The 23,957-nt window shown below is 34.2% G+C and overlaps 1 pseudogene; it reads left to right on the plus strand.

Moving 5' to 3' along the window:
- LOC135221019 (myb-like protein P) overlaps positions 1 to 23,957 on the plus strand; it is a 555,563-nt pseudogene continuing 531,606 nt past the window's right edge.

Below are 23,957 nucleotides of genomic sequence, written 5' to 3' on the forward strand. Positions count from 1 at the left end.
GCTATGATGTAAAACGTCAAACATGTCAACCAATGCTATTGTTAGTGCAGTTGCTAGTGAGACAGTGTTGTGCTACGGTTACATTGAATTGCTACATTTCTTATAAAGCGTAAAGTTTACAAGCAAGAGAAGGTGCAACTAAGGTAAGTTAACGTTCAATATGCTGTAAATCTGAGCACAGTCACAACCTGCACTGTTTTGCTGGACCTGGATAGCTACTGCCTAATGTCTTCTGATTGGGAAGACTCCGAGTTGAAGTCTTTGTGAGATCCAGTCGGGGTCCTCCAGCTTGATATGTTAAGTCATTTTGTGAATGATTGTTATTTGGTTTTTATTTTACAAGAAACTAGGAACCAAATTTTGGTACTTTAGTTTTGACCTAGCTACGTCAAGGCAATAGGTGCGCAATCATATGTAAGGTTGCAAAGTATACCTAGTCGGTAGTTTTTAGGCCTACTTAGTACCCAGTAGCCTATCTTAAGCAATAACCTAAATTCAGGCATGTGATTTTGTCGTATTTCTAATTTACTTCTGGGAGCTTTCAGACTGTTAGGCCTGATGGTGATATGTTTTATGTGGTATATTTTACTTGTATCTTTCGTACCGTTCATTTCAGATTCAGCCAGCTTGTGCTGTCAAGGGCTCCTGGCCTATAGGAGAACCCATAACTCTGAGGCCATAGAATATAATTCGGCAAATATTTCTATGATTCAAGCAATCATGAGGGATTTTTATGAGATAAAGCGAATCTGATATACCTAGTTTTGATGGAAGTTCCTGGTCAACTCAATGCAACGGGGTTTTGGAGGGATGTGGGCAGTATGAGGACATGATTGTAGTACTATGACTTTCCTAACCTAGCCTAACTTAGATACTAGGTCTACCGCGGATGGGGTCGGTATTTCAGGACGTTTCCCTTAAAAACATAAGGAAAGTCGGAAAAACTACCAAATCTGTTATAGAATGATTGGTGCAATAGAAAATAAACTGGAAAACCCTATTTAAGTCGAAAAATTGCCCCAGAAAGAAACCAGGAGAATGACATTATAGGACTGCCATTGTACTTGTGAAGTATTTATGTTAACACATATTAGAATTATTACCGTATTGTATGTTACACTAAAAAAATTTTACAGTACCTACATGTCGAGTTATGGTTTTTAGATTTTATAATCCATGAACTCTGGGGTTCTTTTAAAAATAGATATGATTGTTCAATTTTAAGTTTCCTTGTTTAATTTTTAATATAAAGGTATAACATGAAAAATTCTATTAACTTAAAATATATTTACAAACTGAAACATACAAAATTAACAAACTTCATGTATAACACCAGGAACTTATAAAATAATATAAAGGTCTCTTGAAGATTTTTCGAGTATAATCAGGATCAGGAAAAGTACTGCACGTGATTACAATCTGACGAAGAATCAGGAGCGTCTTAAGATGAAATAGGATCCAAGGACCAAGAGTCTAGGGTCTAGGATCAAGAATGGAGAAGACTGACCAAGGTCTAAGGAGTTCTGCAAAATACAAACATTTACAGCTATATAACACTAATATAATTATGTTCTTGAATGCAGAAAATGCACAATGAAGTAAAACCTTGTTATACTCTATAAACTTTAAACACTCACATGGTTAAACATATGACATTTCCAATACACAAACAATCTTCATTCATTTGTTATACAGTATACACTTTATAACACTGAATCACTTTAACACACGACATTATATAAGACACTAATACATAGAACAATTTATATAAGGAGTCTTTTCAGTACTTACTGTTACGGGTGGCTAGGTGTCAGGTAGTGATCAGAGAAATGCCGGGGACTCTCCATGTTAAGAATACAAAATCAAACAAGGACAACCAAATAAACAAATAACTTCTTTAGTCCATGGAGTGAAAAAAATACACAAGAGATGGCAGCACAGCATTCCTCGACAAAAACAAGGACAGCCAAATAAAGAAATAACTTCTTTAGTCCATGGAGTGAAAATATAAACAAGAGATGGCAGCACAGCATTCCTCGACAAACCCCCCTACTAAGTTTGAACGACATGCTTAAAACAAAAAACTATATGCACCTACTGATCATATCTGAACACACATTATCAGACCCTCTTATGTACTCAATAAAGAAAGAATATGGTTGCAAACTTAATGCCCAACGCATAAGGCGGTCATTCTTATTTTTCATACTGCTAAGATACTTAAGAGGTGCATGATCTGTTTGAAGAACAAATTCTTTACCATACAAAAATTCTTTAAATCTTTCTATTCCCCAAACAATTGCAAAAAGTTCTTTCTCAATAGTAGAGTAATTCAATTCAGATTTATTTAATTCCTACCTGCATAGCAAACTGGTTTAAACATACCATCATGATCCTGCAATATAACAGCACCCAAAACCATGATACGACGCATCTGTTCGCAAATAAAATTTTTTTCTTTTCTACATCAGGCAACATCAAGATAGGAGATTTAAAAGATAAGCTTTGTTTAAGATCATTGAAACATTTAAGTTGATTATCAGACCAATTAATTTATTACTAGAGTTTTTCTTCAATAAATCATTAATCGGGGCAGCCAAAATAGAAAAGTTTGGAATAAATCTATTGTAATACCCTAATGTTCCCATAAATGAACGTAAGTCCTTCTTTGTTGTTGGAACAGGCATATTAACAATATCATCTACTCTGGATTTAATAGGCGATAAACAGTTATTTCCTAGTTTATACCCAAGATACTTTATTCACTGAATGCGAAGAAACATTTATCAGGCGACCAGCTGTTAGGCATGGTCACGAAGTCTTGAAAGAACTAACTTAATATGATTAAGATGATCTCTCCAGGATTTACTGAAAATAACAATGTTATCAAAATAACAAGATACATTTGATAACCCTGAAAACGTCTCATCAACTTACGAATGTTGCACACGCGGTTTTAAGACCAAATGGCATAACTTTAAATTCCATTAACCCATACTTAGTAGAAAAAGCTGTATATTTCATAGCTCTAGGATCTAATGGAACCTGCCAGTACCCCTTACACAGGTCTAACTCAGTAAAATATTTAGCGCCATTCATTTTTATGTAAATCGTCATTTATACTAGGCATCGGTTCTGCATCAAATTCTGAATATTATTAAGAGTTCTAAAATCAACACATAAACGTATACTTCCATTAGGTTTTCGTACAATAACAACAGGTGAACAATAATCAGAAGTTGAAGGTTGAATAATATCCATATCAATCATTCTATCTATCTACCTCCTTATTAAATTCATCGAGCAAACTTAAAGGAATTGGGTAGTTCTTAGCTCGATTGGTTCATCACTTTGTAATCTTACATTATGAGAAATAGTCTTAGTACGACCAGGCGTATCACTCATGACGTCTGTAATGACTTCAAAAATAAACATTTAAGATCATTAATTTTATCAGGTGACAAAGATTCACAAAAGTTATAATTACCAGAGTTTTCATCTTTTGATGGCAATTCACAAACAAATTATCGTCAGTAACGGCAATAACAGGCTGTACTCAGCTTGAAGAGCTGAAAACAAATTTGATGAATTTACAAGATCATTTACTTCTTGTTGAATACACTAATCTTAGTTTCTTCTATGATAAGTTTTTAAGCATATTTGCATGATATAACTTTAATATATTTCCTACTGTTGACATAGTAATCAAAACACCATTAGAATGAACATCGTGATTACATATGGAACCTTTCCATTGCATAAGGAATTATTTGAACTATTTGGAAGCATAAACCAAAACTTCATCATTAACCTTGAATTTCCGAGAGGAGGTTTTTCTTATCAAAATACTCTTTATATTTCTTGGCACTAACCTTGGCATTATTTACTGCAACTTCAGCCATGCTCTGCAATTTATCTCTAAGGTTAATTATGTACTGATAAACTAGTAGTTAATTCTCCATCAATCTGGTTTTATTAGATACCAATTCATGTAAAAGATAATGGGACCTCTTACATTTCGACCGTACAGCAATTCAAAAAGGACTGAACTTTAAAACTATCATTTGAATTTCACGATATGCAAATAATGCAACATTAATTATATTTATCCCATTCATTCGGGTTATCAATACAAATTTTCTTGAGCATATTTTTCAAAGTTCCATTCATACGTTCAACCATTCCGTTACAAGATGTATGATAAGGACTTGTGTAAAGGCTTTGATACATAATAGTTTATTAATTTCAGACATAAGATCAGACTTGAATTGAGTGCCACGATCATAAGGATTTCTTTGGGTATACCAACTCTACAAAATATCTCCATTAATGCCTCAGCTACAGAAACTGTATCAATATTGCGTAAAGCAACTGCCTTCGGGATATCGAGTAGCCATATCTATCACCGTAAGAATATACTTATGACCTTTCTTAGTAGAAGGAGTGATAGACCAATTAGATCAATAGCAATACGTGAAAAAGTTCATTCACAATGGGCATTGGCACTAAAGGTACTTTCTTTGGTTTACTGCTGAACTTTTGACACGAATGACAAGATTTACAGAATCTATGTATATCTAAGCTTGCCCTCGGCCAATAGAATTTCTGCATGATCTTATCATAGTCTTACGAGATGAAAAGTGTCCCGCCAAGAAAGATTCATGTGCTAACTTCATGATTATATTGCGTACTGAACTGGCACTACTAACTGTAATTTTCCTACATCTTCAGGTTTACTACTTTCAATGCACTTACGATATATAAATCTCCAATATTTACGTACTTTACTGTCAGACATTTTAAGGTTACACTTTCTTCGTTATAAGCAACTACGAATACTAGCAAGTGAAGGACATTCATTTTGATACTTCCTAAATTCATCAGAATTAAGACCTATTCCTTATCCAAAGATTCAAGATTACTAGACATAGGACGTTCATTTACTTTACTCTTAGCTTTTGCTCTCGTTACAACATTAACGTTAACGTTACGATCAGAAGCAACTCATCACCATGAATTAAACTTAAACCTGCATCAACATTAGGTGTTAAGTCCAGGTATAAGACCAATAATGACATCTGCGCAAAGTAAGGGGGCAACAATAGCTTTAACTTCACCAGAAAAGAATTTAGACTCAACAATTGTATGCACTGTATTTAGGTACAAAGGTCTACCAAGATAGTCATAAACTTTCACTTTCCTGCCACGAGGGTAATTTAAAGGTACTAATGTATCTAACAACCACGGTATTGCACCCAGTATCAAAAACTATCTCAACTGACTGATCAAAAATCTTTGTCCATCGGTATCAGTTACACAATTATGCAATTTTTCTTCACGGCAAGTACACACCTATTTTAGGCACTACTTTATCAGATTTCTTATTTAATTTGTACACAGAGCAATTAGGACGAATATGACCAACTTCACCACAATGATGACATTTAACATTAGAATCAGATGTAGTTACCGAATTCGAAACTTTAAGAGAAATTGAATTTTTATCAGCAAGAGGTTTAGCATGAGGTTTAGAGTGAATTTATCATTACTCTTACGGCATTTCTTCATACCATGAGCAACTAGATATCTATCTGCACTCTCAGCAAGTTGACACGAATTCTGAATGACTGTTCTAGCAAAATGAACGAAGATCATTAGAACAACTAGATACATTTGATCCAAAATCATAAAATCGACAGATTCATAATTTTTCTCTACATCTGCTGTTAGTTCCAACCACTTTATCAAAATATTGTCCCAATTTACAATTGAACTGTACAAAAAACTTTCGTCAGTATCAATTAATAATAGAATCTCTAAACTTCCTTCGATATACATTAGAATTAATGTTGAAAAGCTTTAAAGCAGAGCTTCTTTAAGTTGCAACAAAATTATTGACAATATCGCTGGACAAAAGCTACAATAAACTTTCAAAGCTCTACCACGCAATAGACTTCCCAATAACATTGAATAATTTTCTTCTTTCCATTTGTAAAATTTAAAATTTCGAACCCTAATCTCTCAAAGCGATCTATGTACAAGTCTATTTCGTCTACGGTCTCGTCAAATGGTGGAATTTTAGGCAAAGAAGACCTTAAGGGATCAACAATGGATATGATCTGGAGTGTAATCAGGACTAGATTTCAATTTAAGTACTTCTAATTCAGTTTCTTTCTCTCTCTCTCTCTCCTCATCTACTCTCTCGCTCTCTCTCTAGTTTGTCTAACTCACGCTTTGCGATTCTTTCTTCTCTTTCTTAGTCTGCTTTCTTTCGGACCTAGTCATATTCTATCTGAAGCTTTAACTGTTCTGTACAAATCATCAATTTGAGTACCAGTAAGGCCTTGTTTAATTGCACTGTCAATTAACGGTTTAACATCCATAATGAAAATTAAAATTCAGTACACTTTAACTAAACGTACAAAATACATCCAAGTAACATTCCCTTGAAAACAAGTGAACGACAACTAGAAAATTACACTCTACTTGAATAATCAATCATCGTAAAATGTAAACACTACTTAATGAATGCGAAGTTAAACTTTGACCCACGCATAAATTATTCAACAGACTGCTAAGAACAAGTCACTTAAAGCAAGCCCATTATAACAATAACGCAGTTACATTGTTAGCAAACACTGAATCACAAAACTAATTCATAATGTATTGCTGTAAACAAATCGCGCAAACTTTATATAAGTTTAAGAATGCACACAAAAATTAAGCATTTAATCAGATACTCAAAACTAATTAATGCCCGTATACTAATAAGAATGCAAAAGTTATTGTAAGCATATAATCAAGATACTTAACATCTAATTAACGCTCTATACAAAAACGCATTGCAAAACTTACAAAAATTTTAAGTCAACAACAGGACAGCGACATACCACCAGCCATAAATTTCCATAACAAACTCCTTTTTAACAATTTCAAGGTCTTACCTTACTTCCATAGAATCAAAAAAGGGAAGATAAACAAGACTCAATTTTTGAAACCAACACACACCTGGGGTCCAAGTCAGACACTTCTCTCATCAATTCCTGGTACAAAATCAAATAGAAAACAGAAAACAGAAAACATTAAATTCATGAACAAATCATCCTACTCACTGCGCCAATTGTCGAGTTATGGTTTTTAGATTTTATAATCCATGAACTCTGGTTCTTTTAAAAATATATATGATTGTTCAATTTTAAGTTTCCTTGTTTAATTTTTAATATAAAGGTATAACATGAAAAATTCTATTAACTTAAAATATATTTAACACTGAAACATACAAAATTAACAAACTTCATGTATAACACCAGGAACTTATAAAATAATATAAAGGTCTCTTGAAGATTTTTCGAGTATAATCAGGATCAGGAAAAGTACTGCACGTGATTACAATCTGACGAAGAATCAGGAGCGTCTTAAGATGAAATAGGATCCAAGGACCAAGAGTCTAGGGTCTAGGATCAAGAATGGAGAAGACTGACCAAGGTCTAAGGAGTCTGCAAAATACAACATTTACAGCTATATAACACTAATAATAATTATGTTCTGGAATGCAGAAAATGCACAATGAAGTAAAACCTTGTTATACTCTATAAACTTTAAACACTCACAGGTTAACATATGACATTTCCAATACACAAACAATCTTCATTAGTTATACAGTTATAACACTTATAAACACTGAATCACTTTACACACGACATTATATAAGACACTAATACATAGAACAATTTATATAAGGAGTCTTTTCAGTACTTATGTTACGGGTGGCTAGGTGTCAGTAGTGATCAGAGAAATGCCCCGGGGGACTCTCCATGTTAAGAATACAAAATCAAACAAGGACAACCAATAAACAAATAACTTCTTTAGTCCATGGAGTGAAAAAAATACAAGAGATGGCAGCACAGCATTCCTCGACAAAAAACAAGGACAGCCAAATAAAGAAATAACTTCTTTAGTCCATGGAGTGAAAATATAAAACAAGAGATGGCAGCACAGCATTCCTCGACACTACAGTATATTAAAAAACATATGATTCAACACTTACACTGGTGAGGTGATGCAAGTTACACCATATTATGATTACTTCTTCGTTGCTATCATTTTAGATGTGATACATTTTATACTTCTCTCTTGAATTTTAAGAGTAAAGTACAGAATAGTTTTAGGTAGGTATTTTGTAGAATTGTTGGTACCTGTCAGATACCTAGAAAATATTCAAGTGCAAGAAAAAATAAAGGGCTCTTGTTACTGATCAGAAAGGCCAGGCCCGAATGCAATATGTTAAGATGGTACTTGTATGTATGTAGGTATGTATGTTTGTATGTATGTATGTATGTATGTATGTATGTATTGACTGATTATTTCTTTATTAGCTTCATTTAAGGCAAGTGAATGTTTTAAGTAATTTAATCAGTAAAGAGAAACCGTTATAGAAAAAATAAAGACTACTAAAGGACAAGGAAATACATTATATATAATATATTAATAATATATTATAGTTATAGTATAATATTATGTATGTATGTATGTATGTATGTATTGATAATATATATTATTCTAATATATTATTATATATTATGAATATATATATTTATATCTTATAATAGTTCATATTATATATATTAACATATACATATTATAAATGTACACGTATTAATATTTCACTGGATACAATACAGTACACAAACTTTGTATGTTTTCTGACTCCATGTTGGGGTTAATTTTTTACCATTATCATTAGTTCAAGAAACTTCTGATGTTTATATTTCTTTCTCAGTATCAGTCATTGGGTATCCCATTAGGAGTTTTGGCTTTAAGTGTGGGGAAAACCCCAGTAAAATGAATGAAGACTTTCACTATCAGGAATTGTCAAAAATGTGTAAGTCACAAGATAAGCAGCTGGAAAAATATGGTTCAGTTGGGTACAATAACTAGTAACAATAAAAAAGAGAAACTACATGAAAATGTGGCAAGTTTAATTACATGGATACATACATCATAAGTTAACCTACTCTAATTTAATCCTACCATGTTGACTGTTCCAAAGACCTTTCTTGATCCCTAGCTCTAACCATAACAAGAGTCCTGTGAATTATAGAGTGGGATGCAGGAAGGCATCTAAACCCAACCTTTGAAAATATGAATGTTTCGGGTCGTGCTTTGAACTGAACAACACAGTGAGTAAAGAAGGCTCACTCATGACCATTTATTTTATATTTAGAAACTGTAGTGCACATTCAGAAGTTTTTTTTTTTTTTTTTTTTTTTTTTTTTTTTTTTTTTTTGTTTTTTTTTTTTTTTTTTTTTTTTTTTTTAGCAGTGATGGTTTTCGCATGCAGTGCAGTTTATGCACTGAATGGACTGATTATTACTATAATAACTTTCCCTACACTCTATAAGAAAAAACTTCTGGAATTACCATTATTCCACCTGTCATGTAATTGAATTTGGTACTACATAACAAGAAATCAGTGTATAGTGAAGGTACTATTATAAGATTTCATGTTCGTTACACAACTCTGTGTTGTACTACTGATTATTCATCGTGTTTTATGCATTTTTTTTCATGTTGGGGACAAATAATTTTTTGCTCTCCATCATAGTGTGCATTGATTTATGAATTTTTATTGTTATTGGGACAAACAACTTGATATATTTACCCTTTTTATATATCTAACAATTAAGTTGGAACCTTTGTAGGAAATGGTGCTTTTGGGTTGGAGAAAATCCGGTTGTGTGGCATACGTATTTTGTAAACATAAGAGAAACGGGTTGGAAGTTTCTCAACCTCAACCCATATTTCTCTCATATCTGTAATAGTGATCCATACCATTCAAGTTTAGGATAACCTAGCATAGCTCTGTAAATTCTATACCATCCATGTTGTGCTTTGTGTTTAAGGAATTGTTGTTAACTACATGTATTTCGGTTTTTTCTCACAACCCTTCAGTTTTGAAAACTGTCTGTACAGTTTTTTTTATTCTAAACCATTATGCAGGACATTTCGTAACATCTTTCGTTCAACTGTAACTATTATTAGTTACAAAGAATGCGCCCACTGATGCATGTACGCCCACATGAAAATAGAAATAGAATCATACTCAATTAGACTCCAGTTGTTTAGCTTTTAAATAATTTTTTAATGCTTATTTTATTTCATTATAGTTTTAACATTTCGAGCCTTTAGGTGGCAAGAGACTTTGGGGCAGTGATTAAATCTGGATTAAAAAAAAAAGAGCAGAAGTACTCTACAGTAACCTGTATCAGTAAGTTATCCTTCACATTCCATAAGAAAAAACACCCTTTCGTACCGCATGGGTAAATCTGCAAGGTTGACTTAAAGATTTTTTAATTTTTAAAATTTGTTATTTTATTTATTTTAACAATGAAGATAAGACCACCAAGTTGTGGTTCTGAACTTGTTCTTCTAAGGTAAGGGTTTGATAGCGAGGTTGGGAGGGACAAATACGGTAGATGAAAATTAAAGTTAAGAAATGTTGAAAATGACAAAATAAATATTTGACGTTTCTATTCAGAACATGAGGCACTAACACGTGAAAACTGTTCATAGAATAAATAATCAGTGTTAGCTAAAGGAGAAAGTAACAAAGCAAGGCACCGAAAGAATGATGCAAGAACCTCTATAGTACCACTTGAAGTGTGCCAAGCAAAGTTCATTGTCGGTGTCACGGCATTGGGAGACTGGGATTACTTAAGAAGGGAATGGCTTATTGAACAAGGATTAGAGAATGGCCAAAATGCCACTTGTGATTTCCGATACTTGATGTGTAAATATACTACTCTCTTTTGCATCGTGCTTAATATAAATGTCACTCACTGGTTAATATGTGTTTGAGCTTTTCTTTAAAACCTGATAAACTTTTGAACGAATGTGTAAGTTAAAAGATCAGGGTGAGTGAAAGTTATGCAATCAAATACCAACTTTAATACTACACTTTTAAAGACAGCATTTTGTTGTTCTGTTGTTCAGTGATAATTATATTTAATTTATCCTTTTAATACCTATTCATAACATTTTCTTGGAAAAGAGATATACCGCGGTAAGTGTCAGGGACTGATAAAATGATCTTGATACCTAACATTTTTTATTTTACACATTCTGATCTTTTACGCAATAGATTATAATTAGGGGAAATATGGTGAAGGAGCAGGAGCCTGAACAGTAACACCCGGGGTTACCATTCATATCTGCCGTTAAAATGCATAGTAAATGGAGCAGTCGAAGAAGGCTTATTTCCCATTGTCTTTTTACCACGATTTTTTTATTTTGTTTTGTTTTTTGTTTAAGAATTTTTTTATAATAGGACTTGAAATTACCTGTGACTTTACTACTACTACTACTACTACTACTACTACTACTACTATAATAATACTACTATAATTAATAATAATAATAATAATAATAATAATTTATTTGAGGATTGCATGATAAACGTGAGAATTGTTTTCTGACCAAAGTATGAATAATTTATGTTCTTAGGAAAGCTGTTAGATGGTAATGCAAAATGAAATTATTTCAAGCAAAAAAAAAAAAAGCAAAAAAAAAAAATACCCTAACTATTCAGTTTTCTCCGTAGGGGGTTTAGGTGCCGTCAGTACACCTCATTCGGTTGCAATGGTAGGCAGTTACGTTCAAGATTCTTTGCAGCGTCCCTTCGGCCCCGAGCTGCAACTACTTTCATTCCTTTTACTGTATATCCTTTCATATTATCTTTCTTCCATCTTACTTTCCATCTTTTCCTAACAATTGATTCATAGTGCAACTGCGAGGCTTTCTTACTGTTGCAACGTTCAAACCTTTTCACTGTCAATTTCCGTTTCAACGCTGAATTGCCTTAGTTGCCCCAGTGCTTGGCATTATGCCTAAACCTATAAATCAATCAATCAATGGTACCATTAGTTTCTTCCAACACGCAACATGGATTTACTCTATTGTTAAAGTAAAAGAGAAAACGCTCGTTTTGATTAGCTAGATGATTTGTAAGCCTCGAATGTTAATTGAGGCATCGAAACACTGAATCGTCGTTTCATCAATGCAGATACTCTACTGCATAGTCCTTGTATCTTTACATTCCATACCTTCCACCCTTCTGTCAGTATATTAAGGTCATCTCCACAGCTTTATGTCGTCTTTTTGTAGGGTTGTGACGCTAGTTGAAAGATGTCGATGCTTTTGTAAAAGGCCTTGTGCGCGGTAGCTCTCTCTCTCTCTTCTCTCTCTCTCTCGTCTCTCTCTTCTCTTCTCCTCTCTACTCTCTATCTATCTATCTACTATCATATAAGTATGATATAATATATATATATATATAATAGTATACTATAATATATATATATAAATAATAATATGTTTATGTATATGCATTTTACCCACACGGACACACACGGTAATATATATATATATATATATATATATATATATATATATATATATATATGTTTTTTTTTTATTTTAGGAGGTTGTTGCTCACAAGGGTGTTTACGTAAACTGGTAAACTGACATGAAATTACTCATTTAGAATAATTGAGATGAAATCGTTCTTGCCCTTAAAAAAAATCAATTATTTTCTGTGTTCGTCAGTTTGAGATAAGCTCATGTGTTCCAATGTGGAATGAAATGTTTATGTCCATGTATGAAGAGTCTTGTCAGTGAGTCAATAGACATGCTCACTGGTTAGAGCTCTGCAGCATGTCAGTAATAAGGGAACTGAAAGTACGCATATTTATCAGTAACTCGAATGAACGAGAACTTTAGATTTTAGTCTGGATTGATTAGATTGAGGAAGCCTTTTTCATCTGTGAAAGCAGTGAATGTTCTTCACACGCAATGTAATAATAGGGTTTTCTTCCTTTATTTTTTAGTATTTCTTGTAATAAGATTATATATTTCTCATTTTACTCTTAGTTTTGGTGTATTGTTTTCCTGTCTTTGTTCACCTATCAGGTTTTTTGAAAGTGGCATCGGACAGATTATAAGCGCATTTCCAAGAGAAATTCCAAATATCGATTGTATTCGTCATTGCCAAGTAATGTTCGCCTGCATTCCTACCGCTTTCACCCTTTCAGTGTTTCATACTCGACACATAGTACCCAACAAACAAATCATTTCAACAGCTTTCATTTTTTCATTCGCTTAGGTTCGTGTCCTGATCATTGTAAGAGCGCTTGTTTTCATATAAGTAATTCTCTTTGGATGCAGGTTATTCCCGAGGTAAAGTGAATTTGGAATTGCGGGTTATTTGTAGGGCAACATTTGAAAACGTGGTTAGAGGCAAAAGTCCAGTTGGACCCAGAATGGGCACAGCTTTGCTAATTTAACGTTTTTTGAGTGGCCAGCAACATTACTGTAAATACTGCAAGAAAATTGCAGTACATTACAACTTTGCGTTCATATTCGTGCTTAGCGCCCAAAGTACTGCATTACAACCTCTTGAAAAAATCAGTTGGACCGTTGAGACATTTACCTGGAAAATTTGCGATAAATGAATGTTGGTCCTCATCACTTCGTAAGTGTAATGGCTCAATGAAAGATTTCTCCGTAATGATCCTGTCACTGCGTCCAGATGATTAAATAAAAACTGTTAATATGTTGTGGTTGCGCTTGTTACCAAAGGCTGATTCTTGTGCATCACAAAGATTTTAGAATGTTGATTTTGTACAGACGAAAGGACAATAGAATTTGAGATTAAGTTACTATTGCAGCAAATGTGCTGTACTGTGTTGCATCTCTCAGAAATTGCTTCGAAAATTGATAGAAAGTCGTAACGGAAATGAGAGAAGAATCGCAGATAGCTCTCTCCACTAGGAGGTATTATTGTAAAATTGAAAGAACCTGGATGGGAGAGAGCGAAGGCAATTAACTTTTTAAATTGATCTGAAAAGTTAATTCTTGATTTCCTCCGATATGGGTAGTCATAGTTTTCTGTTTGTCCTTCTCTCTCCTATTCTTATACTTACATCGGCCGCCGTTGCGGCTTAGTGGCCGTCATTGCACTTTACTTTCTGCCCTGTAGGCGTGACTAAAAAGTGTTTGCAGCGTCCCTCCAGCCCCTAGCCCCACCTACTATTTAGTCGTACTTATTCGCCATTTCCTCTTCTTGCCGTCCGACCTCTAACGATTATATTTTAGTGCGACGGTAGGGGTTTCTCTCTGCTTCACCTCGAGATTCTTGTACTTCATTCCATTTCTTCTCTGAAGCTCACTATCTTGCTGTCCAGCTACTAAAAATCTTATTGTCATAAGTGCTAATGGCTTACAGTGTCAGTGTCTGGCTTTATAACCTACATTTCACGCTGGGTTAATTCATCCATTTCGGTACTGGATACCTTGTCTATTTACATTTTTTCTAGCGATATGATTTTGAATAGGAACTTTTATATTTTTAAATATTTTGTTTATTATTTTGAAATTTTCACAGTGCCGCAGCCTCCTGGATTGTGTGAAGCCCATGGACACACTGTCTCGATTAAGTCCATAAGCTTTGATAAATCCGATTAGGTAAAATGTATTGCTAAATCTCTTCCCACCTCTTTCAGTTTCTAGTTAATATTGTCATCCGCATAATTATTTCGAAAACAATAGTTTATTTAACGTAATTTCGTACCGCTAATTTATTTGTTATGCCATTATTTATTCATTTCTGTATTTCTGTGTATTTGAGTTTTTAATGAATTTTAGGTAACTGTAGTTCATCTTGTAATCATATTGTTATAGAGAGAATGCTGCCGTACTGAAGCAAAGGATTTGTTTTTTTTATTTTATTTTATTTATTTTTTTACTGGCATGATTGGTAGGTACATACACAGACGACATATGGCATAACAGTTTTGTTTATAAATGTAATGAATAGCTTTCAGTTAAGGTGTCTCTGGAAGTAAAAGAAACTTCAAGATAAAAATCCGAGAGGTTGGAAATTATAATTAATAATTTGACTATATTTAATTTTTGAGAGTTTAAGATAGTTTTGTTTTCGATCTTTACTTTATGAAATTTTTTTAATTTTTACTTTTTTCTAATTATGAAATGTATAATTTCAGCAAATGGCCCAACCAGCCGAGACTCCGTCAGGTGCAGCTCCCTTAGGACCACCTGTACCTTTGTGGTTGATTATGTTTCGCCCCTCTAAAGGTAAGTTACCGGTGTAATCTGTAGGGGATCAATACAGCACGGTGGTCTTTTAAAGACCTCCCTTCTTCCTTGAGGTTTTCGAGGAAGGGTTTTTTTTTTTTCTAGTTATTTTTTGTTTTGCTTTTGTATTCATTCCGTGAATGTGTCTTTATACAAAACTGTTGTGTCGTTTAAGACGTTTTGCGCCCGAGGGGTGTTACAAGTTTAAACGTCAGTATCGTAATTGATGCATCGTTATTTAAGGATGTAAGTTGTTTGTGTTCGTCTGGTTTTTAGTATACCTTAGTTGATAGTTCCCCTTTCAAAATGTGGTAAGTTTTCAGTGTGGTTTCTGTAAGTTGATCTCGTTCCTGGTTTCTGTAAGTTGATCTCGTTCCTGATTGCATTTCAAGGCCAATGTCATGTGCATTTAAGACTGAAGACTTTCCTTAGAGATATCTGCATGGTATAAATGCTTCTTGCTGTTGAGTCATACAGAATTTTGTAATGGGTTCTTTTTTCCATATTTGTATTGTTTTAAGAAGTTGTGGCCTTCTGTCAGTAGGGGCTCCTGGTCCTTGAACATTGAATAAGTGTTATCTTTGTTATCCTATCCTTTGTAAGCAGGAGATGGGATATAAACCCTAGACTCCATCTGCCGCTTACAGACAAACGACGCGTTTCATCTCCACCCAATCTCGGGCTCTTGCTTCTATTGAAATGATACAGCTCATGAGTTGCTCAAGACCCTTGGAAGCCCTCTTATCCTATTTCGTTGCCGGTCTGAATCGGCACAAAGGTCTGTTGGAGTGTTTGTTCCTCGAGCCTGCCGTTCAAAAATATATTTAAATGTAATTTGGCCGGGATTCATTGCTTAATTCGGCCGACAAAAAAGAAAAAAAAACAACGATCTGATCATTTGTTTTGTTATTTTGCAAATTGTAGCGATATTTGTTGAAGGAAACGTGCAGGTACTAATAGTTTATATTTTTTTATCAATGCATAATCGTCTGATTGTGTGTACACATATAATTTTGATCTCATTATACTTCATTAGCTTTGGTATGAAGGTGTTATTGATTGACAACACCAGCATATTGTTAGTAAATACTATTAGTAGCAGTATCAGAAGTGGTAATTTTCACACATCCTGACCATGATAATTGATCACAGTAAGCAAATTTAATTATACTCTATGTATAGGTATATGTATATGTATATATATATATATTATATATATATATATCTATAGTATACGTATCTATTTATATATTATAATCTATTAAAACCACGCAGTCTATGCACGTCACTATAAACGTGCGTCATTGTTATAAACCTTTCATTTGAAAATATGAATTATATCCTAAGGTTCAAGTTATTACTTTTGCACAATTGTACTTGAACTTATTTGTATGTCTTAAAATCGATTTCGTCTTCATGTCAAGATATCCGCCATTTTCAGCGTACTTCAGCTTCAAATCGAACACCACATTTTCAAATATTTCCAAGAGGAAACAGCGACGAATTTCTCTCATTAATTGGCATGAGTCATCTTTACTATTTAAACGTTCCTGTTAATACCACGGGACTATTCTGGAATCCGCCAGACAAACTCGTCAGAAGGGCATTGAAAGGTATACTCGTGTATATGTATATATATTTTTATATATATATATATATATATATATATATAATAATAATAATAATAATAATAATAATAATAATAATGTCATAAAAAACAGACAAATGTAATAAACTTGGTCATATTATAACAAAAGTGCAATAAACCGTAAAATAAAAAGGACAATATTATCATACTTGGGTAACATGGAAATGCAGTGTTCATTTCTGAATATATAGACTTGTCTGTATTATGTATGTACGTATATACGTGTGCGTGTATATATACATATGTATATTTTTCGATGTGGAACATTTTGTCATATTTCTCTGGTCACTTATTTGGCCTCCATTGTTTCCCATATCCTCTGCTCCAGAAAACCATTCCTCCCCTCCTCTCTTCCATTTCACAGTGATATTGTTTTCATAGTTTGGCTTAAAAATTGGAGCCTCCAGACATGCAACAGGCGCTCGGTGTCGACTGCAACTGCCAGACGCATGATGTTTTCTTTTCAGTCTCAGTTTGCTTCAGTGATGGGCTGTCTTACTTGCACGTTAAACCAGGATTGCATTATATTAAATATTGTTCTTTTTTCTGGAAGACGATTATATTTCTATTGGTAAGGTTAATAGGGGTTGAATGAGGACTGTGATAATAATATAATAATTTTTCAATTTGATTTCCTCGTTTCACAACAGTACTACTGTCATTTTATTATCTGACACTGAATGATCAGTCTTAGTAGGATGCGTCTTATGCGATATCGAATGAGAGCGTTAGGAAATACAAGATGTCTATTGATGATTAAAATTAGAGCGACGAAATCCGGCACCGTACGACATGTCAGTCTCCGCGTGAACTCTACGCTTGTTACCCTCCGGTTTCCAGTGTTGTGGCGGGAGTGTGAGCGTTTGTGGCAGGCTCGTTGGCGATGCTAAGTTGTTCGACCTGTTGAGTACGTGTTTCGTGGGAAATTCAAATCATGTGCTGCTTTTAAACTTCCGCTTGTGTTTGTTTGACCCTTTTTCCCCGTAACAAGTATGAGACACTTTATTTTGAATATGTATGTGGTTCAGACGATCGTATTAAGTAATGCCTGACGTTTGGGGCTAATTTTTGTAGGGTGTTGAAGAATATAACTTAATTTGAAGGCTCTAAAGAGTCGATTCAGGCTGAAGGATTTTTAAACTTAAGAGAACAATTAGAAAAAAGAAACTTCTTTGTTTGGTGAGTATGAAATTACCAGGAAGTATCGTGTATTGATTATATCTCCTCCATGATAATTAGAAATAAAATCATTCACATTCTTTATTTGAAATTCTGCATAAATTGTCAGCATAATGCATCGTGCATCTTACAGATTAGTAGGTGAAAGCGACAATGAAAACGGTTAATCGGTTTCGTCGTTTACTAGAATTGTCGATGTAATATATATATATATATATATATATATATATATATATATATAGTATGTACTTTAAAACAGTCCATTAAAGAAACAGAAATTTCAGTATGCCTCAGTATTTCTACTAATACACATCGGCCCTTACCTCTGTGAAAAATGAGAAAAGGCGTTACAAAGGCAATTTCTACATTAGGCGAAAAGGCTGTAGATTTAATTGGTTTGGATTTATGAAGATATTCGTCCGGCTTTATGTTATTCCTAGAGATTTTTTTTCTTTTAATTAATTAATTTATTTTTTAAACTTGATAGTTCTGATCTTGGGATCCTGGATGACAAGGTTGACTTGGGATTTATTTAGTGATGGCTATCTTGGCAGTCGGTCTGGCTGAATTATCATTTTAATGAGAGGATTCCATAGGGGTTTGTCCGCCAAATACGAGTATACCTTTCAATGCCCTTCTGACGAGTTTGGCTTTTAATGGCTGATTCCAGAATCTCCCCGTGGTATTGACAGGAACGTTCAAAGAGTAAAGATGACTCATGCCAATTAATGAGAGAGATTCGTCATTGTTTCCTCCTGGAAATATTTGAAAATGTGGTGCTCGATTTGAAGCTAAAGTACGCTGAAAATGGCGGATACCTTAACATGCAGACGAAATCGAGTTCAAGAAATACCAATAAGTTCATGTACAACTGTGCAAGTAATAAACCTGATCCTTGGGGCATAATTTCATATTTTCGAATGAAAAGTTTACAACAAAGACGCACGTTATAGTGATGTGCATGGACTGCGTGGTTTTATTTTCCACAAATAAGTAGCAGCGCCTCGGCGGCGTAGTTGGTATGGTATTAGCGTTCCACCTTGGTGGTCGCGGGTTCGATTCTCGGCCATTCCGTTGAGGAGTGAGAGATGTGTATTTCTGGTGATAGAAGTTCACTCTCGACGTGGTTCGGAAGTCACGTAAAGCCGTTGGTCCCGTTGCTGAATAACCACTGGTTCCACGCAACGTAAAAGCACCATACAAACAAACAAACAAATAAGTAGACGATGTGCTGCATCCGCACATATTGCTGGACAGACCTATTGATCTTAGGAAATTCAACTACTATAAACCTCTTCTGACTGAATAAGTAGGCAAAGTCTGTATACTTGACTGTCAAGCATCAAATTCCGTCATATTTAAAGAATGAAAGTGTCTCACTTATTTTCCTTCGAGAAGTGATTAAAAGCAGTTCATTGAAGCTTACTGAGAAGCATAATTCATGATAATTTTTCAAAAGCTCCAATTCATCAGATACTCAGACTTCCGAAGAGACCGTCGGGCATGAACAGCTTTCTCTCGAACCTCGGGTAGTTCGTTCCGAACTTTGCTGCCATGTATATTGAAATCTATCTAGTTTGCTTCAGGAAATAGGATTGATGGTTTGTGACAAGTGATTTTTATATGAGACAGAAAGGGATAAAAAGCTTTTTTTTGAGGAACCCTCAATATTCTACATAGCATTTTTTTTTTTTACAAAGGATTGCCGCGAGTCCTTTGAAAAATAAAATTCTGATAAGGGGAGAGAGAATCATGGAAAGGCGAAAAAAGAGATTTTTTTTACGTAGTGTTTGCATTTCGTACTCTGTCCCAAATCAGTCATCAGACAATTATTTGAAATGCTGAGAGCGGTCATATTCCACTTATATTTATGCCCCCCATATTGTAGGAAATTTCATAGTTAAGAAATCTACATTAGTGTATCAGAAAAAGGAAATAGCGCAATTTTTTAAAGACGTGGGCAGGTATAATTATTTAAACTAAAAAAGGGCTGTAAATTTAAATGTCGCAACGTCCATTCACAAAGGCTTGAGCACTCGTTTGGGAGATTTTTTCATTCTTACTTCACCTACCTGTTCGTAGCCGATTTTGCTCAATGCCACCTCCAATACACACACCACCTATGCATGCGGACATACACAGACATAAATAATTTGTGCTCGTAAAGTTATTTATCAGTTTTAGGTGCAAATGGAAAGAAATGGAGTCGAACGTATTTCATTCTATGAAAAAGTAAATTTAGCGAAATAATAAATTTTGTTGTTCGTCAGTTTTGGTGTCATTTATTTCTCGTCGTCATATGGTATTTGTAAGAGACTTGCCTAATTACCATAAAGATTCTCTGCTATTAAAACATAAAATTGAGAGAGAACAAATGCCGCCAGCCCCCTTAACTTTATTCACCTGTGCATGCCTCTGCGCTCAGAACTCAAATGTGGCTTCATGCCGTTTTGTAAGTGAATGTGTGGTTGTTTTCCTTTCTCTTATAGATCACAGACATGGCCGTTTGAGAAGCCTTATTCTTAGGAAGGTTTAGAGTATCCACTATTTTGATTAACGTTACTTTATGTAAGTTTAGGCTTTGTGGGAAATTTTGGAGAGTCGGAGTGAAGTGAATTTTTAAAAATTTATTTTCTTAAAACATTTTTTACGGTTCAAGAATTTTCTTTGTACTATTGACGATGCATTTTCAGTAATTTTTTAATTAGAAAAAATTAACCCAGGCTGTAAGGGGAAATAATACAGGAAAATTTAGAACTGGAGAATGATGCTCTGAAATAATGTGGAATTCTTCCTTCATTTATGGTCTAATCATATGTTTACATCTGATACAGTATTTTTTGAGACTTTGAATTTCTGGTGCACGTCGTCGGTCAAACTGATGCAAATGTTGTGTTGATATAACAGGACGGTTATTGATAGCACTGTAATAAAAATAACTTTTTCATAGAGTCGGAATATACTGCAGATGGTTTTGAATATGGTTATAAATCGGACACAAATTATTCATGAAACTTCCACAAAAAACCCACCAGCCGTATTTTTTATTTCTTTTTAGAAATTGTGCTCCTCTGTCAAATAATCTGGAGATATATTTTACAGAATTAGTACATTGCAATAACAATTATTTTTATCATTTTGATTTTCTGGCTCCGGATTAAAGAATTTTGAGTGTTTTGAATGTATATTTGTAAAATGTTTTGTATTGGAAATATTTAGTTTATTGAGCGTAATTTGTAAAAGATTGATTATGTCTTAGAGCGCCTCAGTGGCGTGGTCGGTATGGTGCTGGCGTACCACTTCGGTGGCCGCGAGTTTGATTCTCGGGCGTTCCATTGAGGTGTGAGAGATGTATATTTCTGGTGATGGAAGTTCACTCCCGACGTGGTTCGCAAGTCACGTAAAGTCGTTGGTCTCGTTGCTGAATAACCACTGGTTCTATGCAACGTAAAAACAGCATACAAACAAACAAACAATTACTGTCTCAGCTGTTAGGCATGGCTGTAAGTGCCCTTCAAGAGAGAAACACAAAGGAATTAAGGGAAACCCTGACCTTTTTCGTCAAAATGACTGAAATTATAAACATATGATGAGACCAGTTCAGTTGTTGCCTATCCCTGTACCGGGAACTGCCAAATATAGCTTGTTGGGAGGTCCTTTATTCATCTCATATTTTGTTTGGGCAGTAGATCTATTAATGTGGTTTCGCTTTGTGATTGAATTTCTAACCAAAAGATTCATGCTTTCCAGTATATATTTTCATAACAATTTTTAGTAAATTTAAATTACGCACACCTGAAATATTTATTTCGTTGTATCCGTTGTCATTCGTTTGATAAAGTATATCATCAAACCAAATTTATATTATTACACGGGCATAAATTTGGTTTTACATATATAATTGTCGTCATTTAATAGTCTCCTATTTCAGTGATTTATAAGTGTCCCAGCCTTAGAGTCATTGGGGCTTCAGTATTAGTCATATGCCATATATTTATTTATTTATTTATTCATTCATTTTACCCAGAGTCTCGACATATCTGAGATCTGCCATAGAAAAATGAGGAATCTTTTCTTCCAAGGCTTTGAAGATTAACTCTTCACGCTCTGGTCATTCGTTTTATTACTTCCTCAGATAATTGTTCAGTCTTTTGAGTTATAATTCATTGGCACGGCACTTTTCAAATGGATGAAAAATTTCACCTTAGAATATGAATCGTCAAAAGCTATCTGAAAAGCTATCGATATTATGCTTTATAATTTAACCGGTTGGTAACACGCAGGCTCTGGCCATATCGACGTTTTATATTTACGTTCTTGTAACATTGGCCCGTCTAAACCTTGGCATAGGTTAGGATAAGATACAATAATGAACAAGATTAGTAAGTTGTAAACCACATTCCTGATTTCCATTCATTGGAGTTTTCGTTCATTCCCAGGCTATATTTTGTTTACATTTTAACAAAATATGTACTTTACCAGTCTTAATCAAATATGTACTTTACCAGCCTTGACCAAATAAACCAGTTAGGAGTGTCTTATAGGAATGTTGGAAGTTCACAAAAAACTGTACGACTTACGAAATTGGTGTTAGTTTATCGCAGTATCGTTTGTGCGTAAACACACTGAAGTTCACACTAACATATGTATATGATATAATATACATAAGGATGGCGTGCTTAAGTGGTAGAGCATTGGGCTCACGTTTGCAAGGTCAGTTTATAGATCCTGCCTGTCCCTACTAGTCGACCCAGCTGTGAAAAGGTACCAAGAGACCTCATCAGAGACCTGCGGAGAACCTGGTGTAAGGTGAAATGAATGAATATACGTTTAGCATATAAATTTTTATTTGTGCACTTGATGCTTTAAGGGAGAACTTCTGAATAACTCTCTCTCTCTCTCTCTCTCTCTCTCTCTCTCTCTCTCATCATCTGAATATGGACAACTGAGCGAAGCAAAAATTGCATCCCAGTGTCGGAAGCAAATATCTCCGAATCTTCTGTAATGGCAAGCAGTTCCAAACGGGTCCATTCTTGTATTTGCCTCAGAGGTTTCACTGCTGATTGGAACAGAATTCAACTTCTTACGTGGTTCTCAGAATTCAGCCCGTGATGAGGGCTTGGTAAGGAGATATTTTATAGCGAGTGAAATTGTTGAATCTGCGTAAAAGCGTGTGTGCATTTTCCACGTCAATCAAGTCGTTAAAGAGCCATGGATAGAGACATCAGTTCGATTTTTATTTTGAATTTTACTTATAATGGCTCCGACAGATGTTTTTTTTTCTATGTTCCCTAGGTATTCAAAAGTATCCTGACTTCAGTGTGTATTGCTTATCTCGCAAATCTTCAGTGATAAATTCGAATTTTTCCTCTTAACCTTTTGGTAGGTAATGATATATAGATATTGAATGCTATCTCTCGATTTTAAATCCTTCCTGCTGGTCAAATATGACATTTTTGTTAATAATAAGTGTGAAATAGAAAGAAATGAAAGAAACATTTTCAAAAATTTACTTAGTCTCAAATGGTCCATTTAAAAGAAAGTATACGATGTGTGAATCAAGAACTTGCAATGTAGTGTCAAGGAAGCGTTCTTTTATAGCAAAAGTTTAAAGTTGCAAGATATTAATGTTCCAAAATAATGGATTTCATCTTGAATATGACTTAAGGTAATAATATCAAGGGTTTGATCATCAAGTTCTCTAATGAAGTTTTTATGTTTAGTACAGAAGTATCATGCGATGTATAGAATACATTTTGTATTGATATATGCTGGAAGGTTAGTGTCCACTGGGGATGTCTTCGCTTATTTTTTCTTTGCCTTGTTTTCCATTGACTTTATTGTATACGTGATATATATATATATATATATATATATATATATATATATACATGTATAATGCGTATGTATGTATAAATGTATACTAGCTGACCAACCTGGCGCTGCCGTGGATAACTGAATGACAGTTGATAAGCTCTCTCTC

This window comes from Macrobrachium nipponense, chromosome 2, assembly GCF_015104395.2.
Source record: "Macrobrachium nipponense isolate FS-2020 chromosome 2, ASM1510439v2, whole genome shotgun sequence".
In the NCBI taxonomy this organism is placed as follows: Eukaryota; Metazoa; Arthropoda; class Malacostraca; order Decapoda; family Palaemonidae; genus Macrobrachium; species Macrobrachium nipponense.